This window comes from Lactuca virosa, chromosome 9, assembly GCF_052849685.1.
Source record: "Lactuca virosa cultivar CGN04683 chromosome 9, Lactuca_virosa_CGN04683_v6, whole genome shotgun sequence".
Lineage (NCBI taxonomy): Eukaryota > Viridiplantae > Streptophyta > Magnoliopsida > Asterales > Asteraceae > Lactuca > Lactuca virosa.
Window position 1 is genome coordinate 248,262,084 of NC_136434.1, and position 15,058 is coordinate 248,277,141.

Sequence of the window (15,058 nt, forward strand, 5' to 3'; positions counted from 1 at the left end):
TATCGTAGAAGCAAGTGGCCTCTTTGGGGTTAGAGACAGAGGGAGCATCAGAATTGGACTATCCTTTGGTCATGTACTTGATGACCCAGCTTGGGACTTTCCCTTCCAGTTTTGCTTGGGGGGACCTTTCCTCTTTTTCCCTTTCCCTTGACCTAGGGCCAGAACTGGAGTAGGAGCTGTAGTGGAGGCAACACTATTTCCTTTCATTCCTGCTTCAGCTGTTCGCATGAGGTTATGAAGTAGAGACAAGGTTGTCTCATTGTTGTTCAAATCATAAGTCAAAATGATATGATCATAATAACTAGGTAGAGAGTGCAAGACTAAATCAATAGCCAATTCCTCATCAAAGTTCACATTGAGCTTGATCAACCTATCCATGTATCGTTGCATCCTCTATACGTGGCTGCTCACAGACTCTCCATCTTTCATCTTGCTCGTTATGAGGGACTTTACCACCTCATACTTTTCTTGACGAGCTCTCTTATGGTATTTCTCCATAAGGTACTTGTTCATCTCATACGACCAGTAATCCTCATAATATATTTGTAATTCTGGAGTCATTGTGGCCACCATGATGCACACAACCTTTGTGGCATCATTATAGTGTTTCTTGTAGGTGACTATTTCTTCAGGAGTGTCCTTATCTTCGTCGATCTCATCTGATGGTCTCTCGAGGACATATTCATTGTCCTCAAAACGAAGGGCCATATTTATGTTGCGCATTCAATCGTTATAGTTGGTGTCATCCAATTGCACCTTAGAACAGATGTTCAACAATGATAAGTTGTTGTTGTTGGAGGGGGAGGAGGAACCAGAACCATCAGTTGGAGTAGACATCTATAAAAGAAAGGTAGTTTTAGTTAGATAAGAATAATCCTCAATATAACACCCAAAATGAAATATTAAGGCTTGGATCCAAGTAAATAATTCACAACATAGAAAAGGGATTCCATAATCTAATTGTAAATTATATAAAGGTAGGTAAATGACGATTTACCAATTTCACCATTGAAAAATGAAATTTGAACGAATTAGGTTTTTAATGAAATTCCTAGGTCTTTTGAGATTCATTGAAACTCTTCAATGGCATGTTTAATCTCGATTATGCTCTTCCATTTGTGACTGGGATACCGAGAATCAAAAACAAGATGTGAATAACCATGCAAATTATCTTGGTACTCTCGATGTCATTTATCATCTCATTTTAATGTTCCGGTTAACCACATGCGCTCCATTAATCAATGATAATTTTCGAGACACCCATTTCCACTCTTTATTAGTCCCTGTTAGTGAGTCGGTTAACTACACATGCTCCAGTAGCGACTTATAAAGTGCAATGTGCAATTTCATGGTAGCATACAAATTCACATTTTCTTAAAGTAACTAAGATTGGGATTCAAAGAAAATAGTTTAGTTACATTTTAATCACATTATACTTATTAATGAGAATTAATTGGTCCTATCAAACCCGTTCAGCTAACGACCCACCATCAATCAAGGAAGCAGTGAGTGAGAGTGGACACCCATTCAATCGCCATTTTATAGGCAATTTCCTTATACCCCCTTATAGATCGGATTCGTGAATGAGGCGTACTAGTGGTTCGACTGACTTAGTCTTATACATATAGTAATATTAAACGTTTAATGTTACATATATTATCGGTGTGTATTTTAAACTTTTTCAAAATACTTGGGTTTATATTTTAAATTTCCAAATTTAAGAAAATAATTTTAATTTAAAAATAAACCAATCATGAATTCAAGATAAGGATATCCAATTACTTAGATAATTATTCAGTTTTACTCATTTAAAACATTATTTAAGGTAATTATCCTAATCAATTTATGAGATAAGCAAAAAATCGGATTTTAATGGATTGGATTGTCCACCACGTCGTGATTAGCAATTACCATGCTGTGGTCGAACAAATTCGTAGGTCAACACGTCGTGGTGGCGGAACTGAATGATGATTCTGATTTGCTTCTCCTTGTTCAAGTTCAACAATTATAACAATTCAACAAAAAACAAACCCTACGCTCTGATACCACTGATGGTTTTTGTGCAAAACAATAAACTTAAACCCTTAAGTGTGCATGCAACCCTAATAAAGATCTATGTTTTCTCTATTGAATATATAACTATGAACAACAATTAAGAACCCTAAGATTACTAGGTTATTTTCGAAAATTAAGAAATTAGGGTTAGGAATGTTTACCTTGATTGTTATTGTTTTAAATAACAATGAACACCTTTTTCTTAATCCTTTGGAAGCAAGCACCAAAATTGTTGTGCCTCTAATGGAATCACACCCAAGACTAGCAACTAAGGATTATGGAGAGGGAGGAGGAGAATTTCGGCCAAAACTCTTCTAGGGTTAGGAGTCCCCAAATTTTAGAAGGCTAAGGCTTTTTATATAGGTGAGGTAGCTTAGAGCCAAAGCTAGGTTTTATGGAGAAAACCCTAATCCCTTTGCATGGTGACCAAGTATCCCATGAGTCTCCATCCAAGAGCCCTTGGATGAAAATTCTAGGCCCTTCTTAGAAGTTTTCGTCCAACCTCTTACAAAGAGGTTCTACAGCCTTTTCCTCAACTATCAATAAATTTCCGAACAGTCCCTTGCACTATAGATTAATCCAATTCATCCCAAAATTAAATCTAATTAGTTGCTGACTAACTATTAATCAAATATCATAATTTTTAACTAAGATATTATTCTTATAAATATATTAACAAATTATATATTTCAATTAATTAATCAAATAATAAATCTTTTCTCTCTCCAAAATAATATTGTCCAATTGCTAGCTTTGAGGGCAACCTAAAAGGACTGTGATGCTATAAATTCAAGTTTATACCAATTATAGTTATGGGCTTAGACACCTAATCCAACAGTTGTTGGGGTGAAAATCTCTCCATGGGATGTTGACTTACAAGGCTTTCCCTTATTCGATGTAGAAGGTGATTGTGAAGGTCTTAGAGAAGGAGGAAGGCTTCTCATATAGTAGGCGTTATGGGTTGAGCTTGCTTATATATACTAGTTTAGTATACTTTGTAGGTTGACAGAGCTCCCATATTTTGTATAGATGAGTAGTTTAGATTTAGAGAGAGAGAGAGAGAGAAAGCGAGACAGAGAGAGAGAAAGGCAGAGAGTACTGTATACAAGCATGCACATGCTTATACAAAATTTATTGTACTCCATTATCTATGCATGTGTGCTTAAACGTTAAATCGAGTCTTGGAGGTTTAAGAAACTATTTCAAGAACAACGGTCCCAAATGACAACATTTTTGCGTAATCGACTAAAGATTTGAAATCTTTGGTGAGTCTCTCCATTGGATCTATTTTCTTTTCATGTTAAATTTGTTGATCCAATTAAATGTTTTAAATTTACCAAGCCCAAATTCATTGTGATTCAATTTCTTTTGATTCAACCAAAAATCCTTTGATTTGTTACTGTTCTATGGATCCATTTCTAAGCCCAAATTCAAATCAAATTCGTTATATACTTTTTCCTGTTCTTCTGTCAAATGTGATTTGCGACTTCATGTGATTCGTGGTTTGAGATAAAAAATGTCTGCAAATTCAAGTTGTTTTCATAATTGTTGAAATTATCATGATCGGATTTTTTATTTAAAGCAGAATCCATTCAATTTTACTCTCGATTTCATTGATTCATTCACGTTCCAAATATTGAGTTAAAGACTCAACTTGTTTTATGTTCTTGATTCAGTCTTCAACATATGAAATGATCAATATTATTATTTCTTGTGATTTTCTTATTGAATGTCAAATCAATTTCAATCGATTTGTTTGTGAATTCAAGTTTGTGAATCAATTTGAATCTTGAAAATGTTCATCATCGATTCAGATTCTAGGTCTTTACTGTAAAAAAAAATGAGTTGATAGATTTTATGTGTTGATTTAGTCAACCGAATCAATCCTGTTCCAGTATTAATTTTGTTTGATGATTGAATTGGTCTGAGAAGTTAAGGATGATTTGGTGGCTTTAATGAACTCGTTGTGAAAGCACGATATTTAAGAACTGATAGAACGTTCAAGAACTAATGAAAAAAATTGTGAATTTTGACTGATATGGTTATTTGATAACGATTGTGATGGAGGTGAATTTTGTTGTTTATGGAGAATTAGATAGCAATTGATTCAATGATGTATCAGGGTCAAACAGAGAAAGTCAAAATCGAAACGATTGTCCATTGTTTTTATCGAATGTAATATATGTAATATATTGCATGGCCAAATCCACTTTGAGCACTTTCTTATTCTCATTTGGAGGTTTTATAATCATATTTTGATTATAAAAAGGGGGATATATTTCGATATGGGTATTCGAAAGTTTTTGGATATTCACATTTTTAGCGAATGATTTTTTATGATTGAAGACCGATGTGACTTTGAGGGGGAGTTGGTATTGATTATGAACTACGAAGTGATTCAGATTTGAAATTTCGAAGTGCGTTTTTATGAAGTGTTTGGACTTCTTGATTATTTTTTGGATGTGATTTATGCTCAAGGATGGGTAATTTTCCTTGGAGTTTTGGATGCTCAAGGAGTTAATTTGCCTCTTTTAGCTTTGGATTGTAATGTATCACATTATACACTACAAGAGAAAGACCATTTTACGACGCGCAAACCACAACACTCATTGATTTATGTTACGTAAAAGAGAGTGACATTAAAAAAGTGGCATCTCTTCAAAAAATTTAAGGATTTATGTCGCGCATTATTGTGTGCCCTTAAATTAGTGTCTGAAGAAAAGAAATTAAGGGCGCTTTATTTTAAACGTGCGTCCTCTATACCTGTCGCTTTATAATTTTAATGAAACGTGCGTTTTAGAGGGGGAAACGAAATCCCCAAAATTTTGAAAACCTGTCTTCTACCTTCTTTCTATCTTTCATCTTCGCAGTCGACTCTCCCCTCTCCCCCTTCTCTCTTCTCTCCGATCCGCTTCTCCGCCACTCCTGACCTCCTTCTTATCGGTCTCATCAAACATCGTGTCCCCTCCTTAATACCTTGTGGGAATCTGAAAATTAGAAAACCCCGTCCTCACAAAGTCTAGGAAACTAGGGTTTTTTTCATCCCTCAAAGAACGACCCACATCCTCCATAGATCGATCTCTATCGCTTCATTTCTCACAAGAAATCGAACACTTTACATTCATAGGGCCACAAAATCGACTATTTCTTGAACTAGGGTTTCGAGTTCGTATCACATAACCCTTCCTCAATCTATTCTCCATGTTCAATCGATTCGCTGGTTTTGCTTGACTCCCACTCATGCCGACCATCGATGTTCAATCATCGACCATCGCTGCAGTGTCACACCTCCTCTAGCTACTTCTATCCTAGAGTTAGTGATTTATGGCATTACGGCTTCTAATTCCTCACAACATTTGTTACCCGTGATTTTTTGTCATCCTTACAAGCCCTAGGTTCGATTGTAGGCCTTGCGTGTGGCTATGTTTGCTGATGGAGCAGATGCAGATGAGGCTAGAGCTGCAGGAGCTGATTTGGTGGGTGGTGAGGATCTTATTGAAGGAATAAAAAACGGTAACTTGCACTCTCATTAACTCATATCATAATATTCTAGTCTCGTTATCTTTGAATTCAATATAACAAAAAACCCAATTATCATATCGTGTGGTTACCTCCACTATAAGGCTTTGAACACACGTTTCTGATGATGTCTAATTGACTGCGAGGGTTTTTTGGCATTAAACCTAATGTCAAATATGTGGATCATGGGGTCCGCTGAACCCGAGGGTAGGTACAAACCATCTGGATGGACTTGTAAATCTGTGGCAACTTCAATCCAGAGGGTATGTTCTTTATCTTTTATCTGTTTCATGTTACTATTTTTGAATTTGTATTATGATGCTTCTTTATGTAAGAGACACGAAAGATGATATGTAGACAACGCCCGGTGGCATGTTGGTAAAATTCATGAACCTTTTGTTCTTAATGTTGACATCAGAAATGAAGGCTAAAATAGAACATTATGCAATTCAATTTGTGTACCAAGTGACACCAAAACTTTAGGTGAAGGAATGAAAGAAACATATTCTTTGATTTTATAAGTTTCTAATTTGGTGTGTTTTAAAAACAAAAAAAAAACAAAAAAAACAGATCAAGTGCATATCTTCTTAGTACAGCCGACTGTGCATCCACCAAACACAGAAGGTGGCCGGAAGATGTAGCATGGCATCCACATGGCGGTAGCCTATTTGCTGTCTACACTGCTGATGGTGGCGACCCTCAAATATCAGTCCTCAACCTGAATAAACCAAAAGAGAAAAACTGTGTAACTTTCCTTGAAGATAAACCACATGCGAAGGGCATCATCAACACCATATCATTCATGTCATGGGAAGATACTTTTTTTGTAACTGGTGGAAGTGATCATGTTGTGGTTCAATGGAGTGATAAAAACGGGGATGATTCTTGGAAACCAAAAGTGTTGCACAGAAGTATGCATTCTTCAGCTAGTATGGGAGTTGCAGGGATGCGACAAAAACAGATGGTGGTTTCTGTAGGTGCTGATAAAAGGATAATTGGATTCGATTTACAAACTGGAAGAGCGGATTACAAGCATCAGATTGAAAGCAAGTGTATGAGTGTCTACCAAATCCTTATGACTTCAATCTTTCCATGGTTCAAACCAGGTGAAAATGAAAGTGAAAAAAATTAATATAAAAAAATTGAATATTTTATTAATATTTATATTACAATTTGTATGTATTTGCAGTACTCCATAGAGGAAGATCAGATTGTTTGACATCAGATTAAGACGAACTGAAATACATGAATTCGGTAGCGAATCACAATCAGCTTTGATCAACCAGACGTGGTCCCTAGATTTTTTGACAGCAGACCCCATGATCCACATATTTGACAGCAAAAATGTATGTTCAAAGCCTCCTGCCACCACTCGCTTCCTCTCCTCATTTCCATATCCTCAGATCTCAATATAGGGTTGCACAAGATCATATGAAAATTTGGAACACTTGACCTTTTATAGCATATTAGGTAAATCTATTTTATCCTTAAATTAATTTTTATCAATTGAAATTAATGATTTGTAGTTTGGCTTGTTATTTTAATGATGAAGGTGAAAAAGGTGATGATTTGATACGAGTCTTGAGGGAACTTACCACTGTACAAAGAAAAATTGCAGTGCAAGTGGAACTTCAAGGTCGCAAGGTGAAGTCATCAATCTTTCTATATAGATTTTAGAATTTTATTTTCGGTAAAAAAACAAAAGGAAAAAAAACCCAACTTTCATTTGGTGAATGTTGATTTCTTTTGCACTTTCAGGGACTACTTTTACTTTTGTAAATGACTGTGGGTTCACTGTTTGGCCTGGAGTCAATGGCTGGACTGATTCCAATACTGGATTTGAGCTAACAAAGGGTACTGCACGCTCTTTTCAAGCTCCGGTTGGGTGGTCAGGTCGTATCTGGGGTAGGACAGGTTGCAACTTCAATGTATCCGGTTATGGGTCGACTCATATATTCACTTGTATTGATGACAACTCGAGTTTAAGTATTAGCGATTGTTTTGTTAAGTGTTGGAATGATTGCACTTGTGTGGGGTTTAATAGTAGTAACATCAATGGAACTGGCTGTGTTATATGGACTGGAAGTAATAACTTTTTAGTTAATCCTCATGATAACTCTACTTTAAAGTATGTGATCAACCAAAATCCAATCAATCCAAGTACAGGTAATAATGTTAATTTCCAATGATTTTAGCTACCTTCTGATCATTTTAGAATCTAAACAAGTCAATATGTAGGTACCAAAACAGAAAAGAGCAAGAATTGGGAATGGATACTCATTAGTGTTGTCATTCCTCTCTTTTTCCTATGTTTTGGCATTTTATGGTATATAAAGAAGAGAAAGCATAAACGAAAAGGTATATAATTAGAAATGATGATAATTCTAGCTTCTGTTTGTACGATATAGTTGCCTATTTTGTTAATTCATTAATACTGATCGTAGAATACGAGAGACAGAAGAGAGATGAGTATTTCCTGGAGTTGACAGCTTCTGAAAGCTTCAAGGATATACATCAGCTTGAAAACAATGGTGGGAAAGGAAATGACTTGTTATTATTTAGAATTGCCTCTATCATGGCTGCCACTGATGATTTCTCATTTGAGAATAAGCTCGGACAAGGTGGTTTTGGACCTGTTTTCAAGGTTATGTTACTTTAAACTAATTTGATGCATGTTTTATGTTTTTGCATTTGTACCTCTAATCTGACAAAAAGAGAGATCATGAAATTATAAAAAACAGGGAAGACTAAGTGATGGACGAGAAATTGCAATCAAAAGGATTTCAAGAACATCAGGGCAAGGGCTCGTGGAATTCAAGAATGAACTAGTACTTATTGCTAAACTCCAGCATACAAATCTTGTTCAGGTTCTTGGTTGTTGCATTCATGGTGAAGAAAAGATGTTAATATACGAATATATGCCCAACAAAAGCTTAGATTTCTTCCTCTTTGGTATGAAATGTTTGTAACATAAATGTATACAATGGTTTTACTTGTGATATTTTCGTAAAAGACTCTTTTCTTTCGATGTCTTGCTGATGAAAACAGAAAGACAGAGTTGGATTGGCGTAAATGATTCGACATAATTGAAGGAATTTCTCAAGGGTTGTTATACCTGCATAAGTACTCACGGATGAGAGTTATCCATCGAGATCTAAAAGCTAGCAACATTCTTTTAGATGAGAGTATGAACCCGAAGATTTCTGATTTTGGTATGGCAAGAATATTCAAGCAAAATGAGACCGAGGCAATCACTAACAGAGTGGTTGGAACATAGTAAGTTGTCTTAGTTACAAAGTTACAATATCAAAATTACAATTAAGTTATATGTTTCCATGGTCAATTATTGAAATGTCATATCGATCTTGTTGTATCAGTGGTTATATGTCTCCTAAGTATGCAATGGAAGGGACTTTCTCTATCAAGTCTGATATCTTCAGCTTTGGAGTCTTGATCTTGGAAATCGTCAGTGGAAAGAAGAAATAGCAGTTTCGGTCATCATGACCATACTTTCAATCTTATTGGATATGTAAGAATAGCAAAATTCACCGTTTAACATCTTTTATGATAGCATCTGTTCTTCAAATATTTGCATTAATCATCAAGAAGTCCACTTACTCACTGAAGCTAAAAGACATCAACACTAAGTTGTTGAATTTCTTTCAAATGGAAGTTGAAGAATTTCAGATTCGGGACATTAGGAAGAGACGTTTGATCACATAGAATTTCAGCTTTATTTTTAATATTCAAGGAAAAGAAATACTCAAGTCAGGTATGTTATCTACCCCACTTCCTGTTTTGACCTGATTTTTATATAATACGTAAATCTTATCATTTATGAGATATTTTGAATTTATAATTTATATCAAAGGAATACACAAACTTGGAGACATAATGCAAATGACTTTTGAATTTATAATTTGTATGTTAAATATGTCACTGCATTTACAATTTTAATGTTGATTATCACCCACATCAGCACTTGCTAACCATATATTCAAAATCCTATTTACAAAATGATCCAAAGAATCATTTTCCTAAGCTTAGTGGCCTAATTGGCATTGGCAAAGAAAATAGACAAAAAAATATATAGTTGGATGCCATACCAGCTCTATCATATCATCTTGTATTGTATTGCATGTTAAGTTACCGATTTGCCATGTGCAGGTTCTGACAGCTCTAGCAACCTCCTTCCATGCCCTGAAGCCTCTCAAAGTTCCTGCATCAGGTTATTCTTTTAGAAAGGAATTTGTCAAAGGAGATTGTCAAAGGATAATTTAGTCATGGGTTTCTTTTAATTTTGTACATGTTTTGTTTTCTATAATAAATATTATGCAATATTAGCAATGTGTTACATTTACTTACTATTGGAATGATTATTTATATTTGACATATTAGTGCAATGAATTATCTTTATTTTTATGGTATTTTATTTTGTATTATGAGACTTTTAATGTGTTATTTAATTTGAAAATTAGTAAATCTATCAAAAATATATAATTTTAAAAACATTTAAAATTATGACACAAAAAAATGTGTGTCTTCTTCCTTTAAGACATGGGCTTCCTTGATACGCATTGTGTGTCATAAACACGCGTGTCGTAAGGTTACGACACGCAAATCCGTGTCGTCTTCCTTTATGACAGGGCCTTCCTTGATACGCATTGCGCGTCATAAATGTGCGTCGTAAATGCGTGTCATAAACGTGCGTCGTAAATGCGTGTCGTCTCTCGTTATGACAGGGCCTTCCTTGACACGCATTTGTGCGTCGTCTGAGCATTTTACGACGTGCATTGCGCGTCGTAAAAGGCTGTTTTTCTAGTAGTGATAGAACCCGGATTAGAAGGCTATAGAAGATTTGAAGATTAGAAGGCTATAGAAGATTAGATATATATATATATATATATATATATATATATATATATATATATATATATATATATATATATATACCGAGTCCCTCTTTACTTATGTTTTTCATCATATGCTAACTTGTGTTTGAATGCAAACCATGTTACGATTCCACTAAATGTCTATTTTCTTAATTCTTATTAATATAAAATTACTGCTATTTACATTCCTTATATTTCCGCAATCTAACTATTATTATTGAGCTAACAAATATCCATTGAGATTAACTTATTATTCCGCAATATATTATCTTGTTACTAACTTTTATTAAGTTCTTCTCTCAACAATTGGTATCAGAGCCACAGTGATTGTTTTTAACTCCTTTCAGAAAAACGAAACTCTTTTTCAACAAGCTCTGATTTAAAAGGCCTTTTATACCACTAAAGCTCCTTAAAACAATGAAAATTGGCACAAGCTTATTCTCTAAACATTTCAAACAGTGTTGGAGGTTCTAATAGAGCTCCAATACTTGTTGCAAGTGAATATCATAATTGGTCCCAATGAATGGAAAGATATTTAAAGAGACTCGGAAGAGATGTTTAGAGATCTATAGAAGAAGGACCTCGTGTCCCTATTCTCACTCCCATTACAGCTGATGGTGCTCAAGGAAGACTTGGAGGTGGTCTAGTAACCATGAACAGACCTACCAACGATGATCTCAAAATGATGGAGAAAGATGCAATTTCCTTTTACGAAATTTCATGTGGCGTTGCTCTTGACAACTTTGACATCATCATCAACTGTGAATCTGCCAAAGAGATTTGGGATGTAATCAAAAATCTCTACCAAGGGTCTAAACAAGCTCAAGACAATAAGCTCACTACTGCTCTCAACGAGTTCACCAACTTCAAAGCTCTACCTGGTGAAAGTCTTGATGACTCCTTCAAGATATTCAACCTCATAATCACTAAACTCTCAAACGTTGGTACCGTCAGAAGCAACCATGAAACTAACCTATAGTTCCCGAATGGTCTAGAAAGACATTGGACGACTTTAAAAATGATAGTTCAAGGACACAAGAAGATCCAGACTCCTTCACTTTTCAAACTCTACGGTGAACTTCAAGCTCAAGAATCCATGATGTTAAAAGAATGTGCAGATATGGGTAGATCACTTGCTTTAATGTCTCAAACTCCTCAGTATGCCATTAAAGCACCTCAGTATCCCTACCCCAAAGAATCATCGTATCAACATCCATATGATAACTCACTGCAGTCATATGCAGCAGATGTCGAACTAAATGATGAGGAAGAAATCCAAAATGCCATAGCCCTTGCCAGTAAACAGTTCAATCGACTCCCACCACCCACTTTTCGCAAAATCCAACAATTCACTAAACCACCTTTCAATCGAAACTTCAATCCATAGAACAATCATCAACGATATCCAAGAAACCCTCATCACCAACCTCAGCCTCAGAATGCTCCTCAAATAAAGGAAACTCCACAGACTAACAACTCTCCAGACTCTGGTACTACTACCGAAGACAACAAGAATGGATTTCTTGTCTATCACAAATGTCACAAGGAAAAACACTTTGCAAGAGACTATAAAGCAAATGTGGTGAAAGACAAAGCATTTTATCTTAGAATGGCTCAGGAGATGGATGATAAGGAGAAAGAAAAGGCAAAAGCATGTATAGCTCAAGTTCGAAGGGATCATCAGGTTTGGTGTCTGGGTGATGAAGATGGGGAACCTAACAACAAAAGGAATAGAGGAAAGATATGCATGGTGGCAGCAAGTGATGAAGATGGATCAACCAACTTGCATAGGAACTACTGCTATATGGAAAGGGAAGGGACCCTCAGCATCGTTGAATAGGTAAAACTTATGATTCAGTGAAATAATTATAGCATGCATGATTGTGAATATCACTTAGAAAGACTTAATGAAACGTGTGATGCCATCCTTACAGACTACAACAAAGCCTTAGATGAAAAGAACCTAGCGACCCAAGAGCTGTATCACTTGAGAGGAAGACTAGAAGACAAGAAGCTTAAGGTCATAATGTTAGAAAAAGTTTTTCTGTTAGAAAAATATGCTAGGTTGCTTAGTGAGACTCAGGTAGAAGTTGCTTTCAATTAACAGAATTTAGCCTGAAAATAAATTGTATGTTTGAATCGTTTAATTGAAAAGTTATTTAATGAAAGTGAGGCCATTGAAAACTTAGTTAATAATGGGACTATTGATAACACATATAATTGGGGATGGTCCACTGGGTAATCTACCGAAGAGAACTTGCATCCTCGGTTTGATGCCGAACGTCCTTATGTCCCACCAGACCGGGCCTTTCATTATTGAGTCGATGACAAGACCTTTCCCGCAGACATTCGATGTTACTTCAGTAGACTTCATGTTCTCAGTAACAATTATGTGATCGAGGAGATTCATCCTAAATCCTTGGGAAACTTGGAAAATTTCTTGCCTATTATCGGTACAATTAGTCCCAGCTCTCAGTCTAGTTTTGTAGTGGATGAAAAAATTGTTATGGAAGAACTTGAAACCAAGACAAGTCCTAACAAAGATTTGCCTTTAACCTACTATTCGGTACTCCAATCCTCATTACCGCAGACCACATTCAAGTTCACATCTACTCTTCAGCCTATTTCACATGAACTTTCCATTGATAATTTTGAGTTTGGACAATGCTCCCAGAATCGTGAACTCTTTAGTTCTGATGATTCAACTCCTAGCTCAATACCTAGATCAAAGAATTTCAAAAAACCTCAATTAAATGCTTCTGATGTTGTCACACCAAAAGTTGAAGCAAAATTGGCTATGAAAAATGAAATCATATCCCGACGTGAAAAGCGGGAAGTTGAGTCAAGAAATAAAACTTTCAAACCTCAAGCCAAATTTTCAAACAAAAGGGAATTTCGAATAACCCATCACTACAAAAACTTTTCAAAATCACACTACAGTGGCAAAATCTTTCGAAACCAACATCACTATACACTCTCAAAATAAGGTCAAGTCATTGTCACAAAACTCCTTAAAAGAACAAAAAATGAAGGGTATTTTACACACTACACATTTTTCGAAAACCCATCAACTCATCCAGAAGTCAGAAACTACACCTAGGTCCTTTAGCCAAAATTCTTCAAACACAACGGACACTTCGGTAAAGCACAACCGAAGGACCAGTCCAAAGAAGCAAACCACACCCTCAGACCTTTGACCAAGTATGGTTTGTGGATTAATGAAAAGAACCCCACCTTTTGTTTCTACCCACTGTCAAAAGAGAAACATCCAATCCAAACTCGAAGTGTTCAAAAGAAAGTAAAACATCATGGACACAAACAAACATGGAAAAAGAAATCTCTTTATGATTCCCTCATTCATAACTTTGATAGAAATGTTTCCCATGTTACCACGGGCTCCAAACTAGTTTGGGTGCCCACACTAACCAACTGATCATGCAGGCTATGTGCAAGGAGGACCATGAAGAAGAATGGTTAATTGATAGTGCCTATTCCTTGCACATGACTGGAAGGTTAGACTACCTTCGATATTTCATGCCGATCAGTGGTGGCGGACACGTCACCTTTGGGAATAATACAAACGGAATAATCAGGGGATATGGTGTGTTAACTGCGGGTAGCTTCTCTATCCAACAAGTAGCTTACGTAGAGGGTCTAAAACACAACTTGATCAGTTTTGGTCAATTGTGTAACACTGGTCATCGGGTAGAGTTCGACAGCGAGTATTTCTACATCATGATAAATGACAGAAACAGGTGCTTGATCAAATCCAAAGCCGAAGGGACAATGTACCCACTGGATGTCTCTCTAATCATCAGCAAACCACAACTATGTTTCTTGTCAAAAGTAGTGTTCGAAGCAAGTTGGTTATGGGCGAAAGCTTGCACATCTCAATTTCAGATACATCAACAACTTGGTGACTAGAGAACTAGTCTAAGGACTACCAATTATGAAATTCAACAACGATACTTTGTGCCTAGCGTGTGAGTGTGGCAAACAAACCAAAGGAACTCATCCTCTGATAGTTGATTCTTCAATTGCTGAACCTCTGGAGCTCCTTCATATAGACCTCTACGGTCCTTCAATTGTAGCTAGTCTTCATCATAAAAAATATATTCTCGTTATAGTTGCTGACTTCACTCATTTTACTTGGGTTTTTTTCTAAGACTAAAGTCAGAAACACCGTAGATTTTAATCAACTTCATCAAATAGATAGAGCTACAGATCAAGTTACCTGTCAGACGGATAAGAAGTGACAATGGTACCGAGTTTATTAATCAGCTGTTGAATAGCTTTTTAGTATCAAAAGGAATCAGCCATAATTTCTCGGCACCATACACACCATAGCAAAATGGAGTAGTGGAGAGGAGTAACAGAACATTGGTCGAAACTGCTAGATGAATGCTCAACTTTTCCAACTTAGCTCTCTACTTTTGGGCTGAAGCAGTAGCAACTGCATATTTTGTTCAAAATCGGAGTATCATTTGCAAACGCCTCAACAAAAATTCCATATGAAGGTCTTAACAACAGAAAACCCAATGTACGTTTCTTTCACATTTTTGGTTGCAGGTGTTATGTGGTCAACAACAAGG

At 36.0% G+C, this 15,058-nt stretch overlaps 2 pseudogenes; both read left to right on the top strand.

Moving 5' to 3' along the window:
* Positions 1-5,477: 5,477 nt before the first annotated feature.
* Positions 5,478-7,009, top strand: LOC145140453 (uncharacterized; annotated as a pseudogene).
* An 80-nt stretch (positions 7,010-7,089) lies between these two features.
* LOC145140454 (G-type lectin S-receptor-like serine/threonine-protein kinase SD1-1) lies at positions 7,090-9,130 on the top strand (annotated as a pseudogene).
* Positions 9,131-15,058: the final 5,928 nt, after the last annotated feature.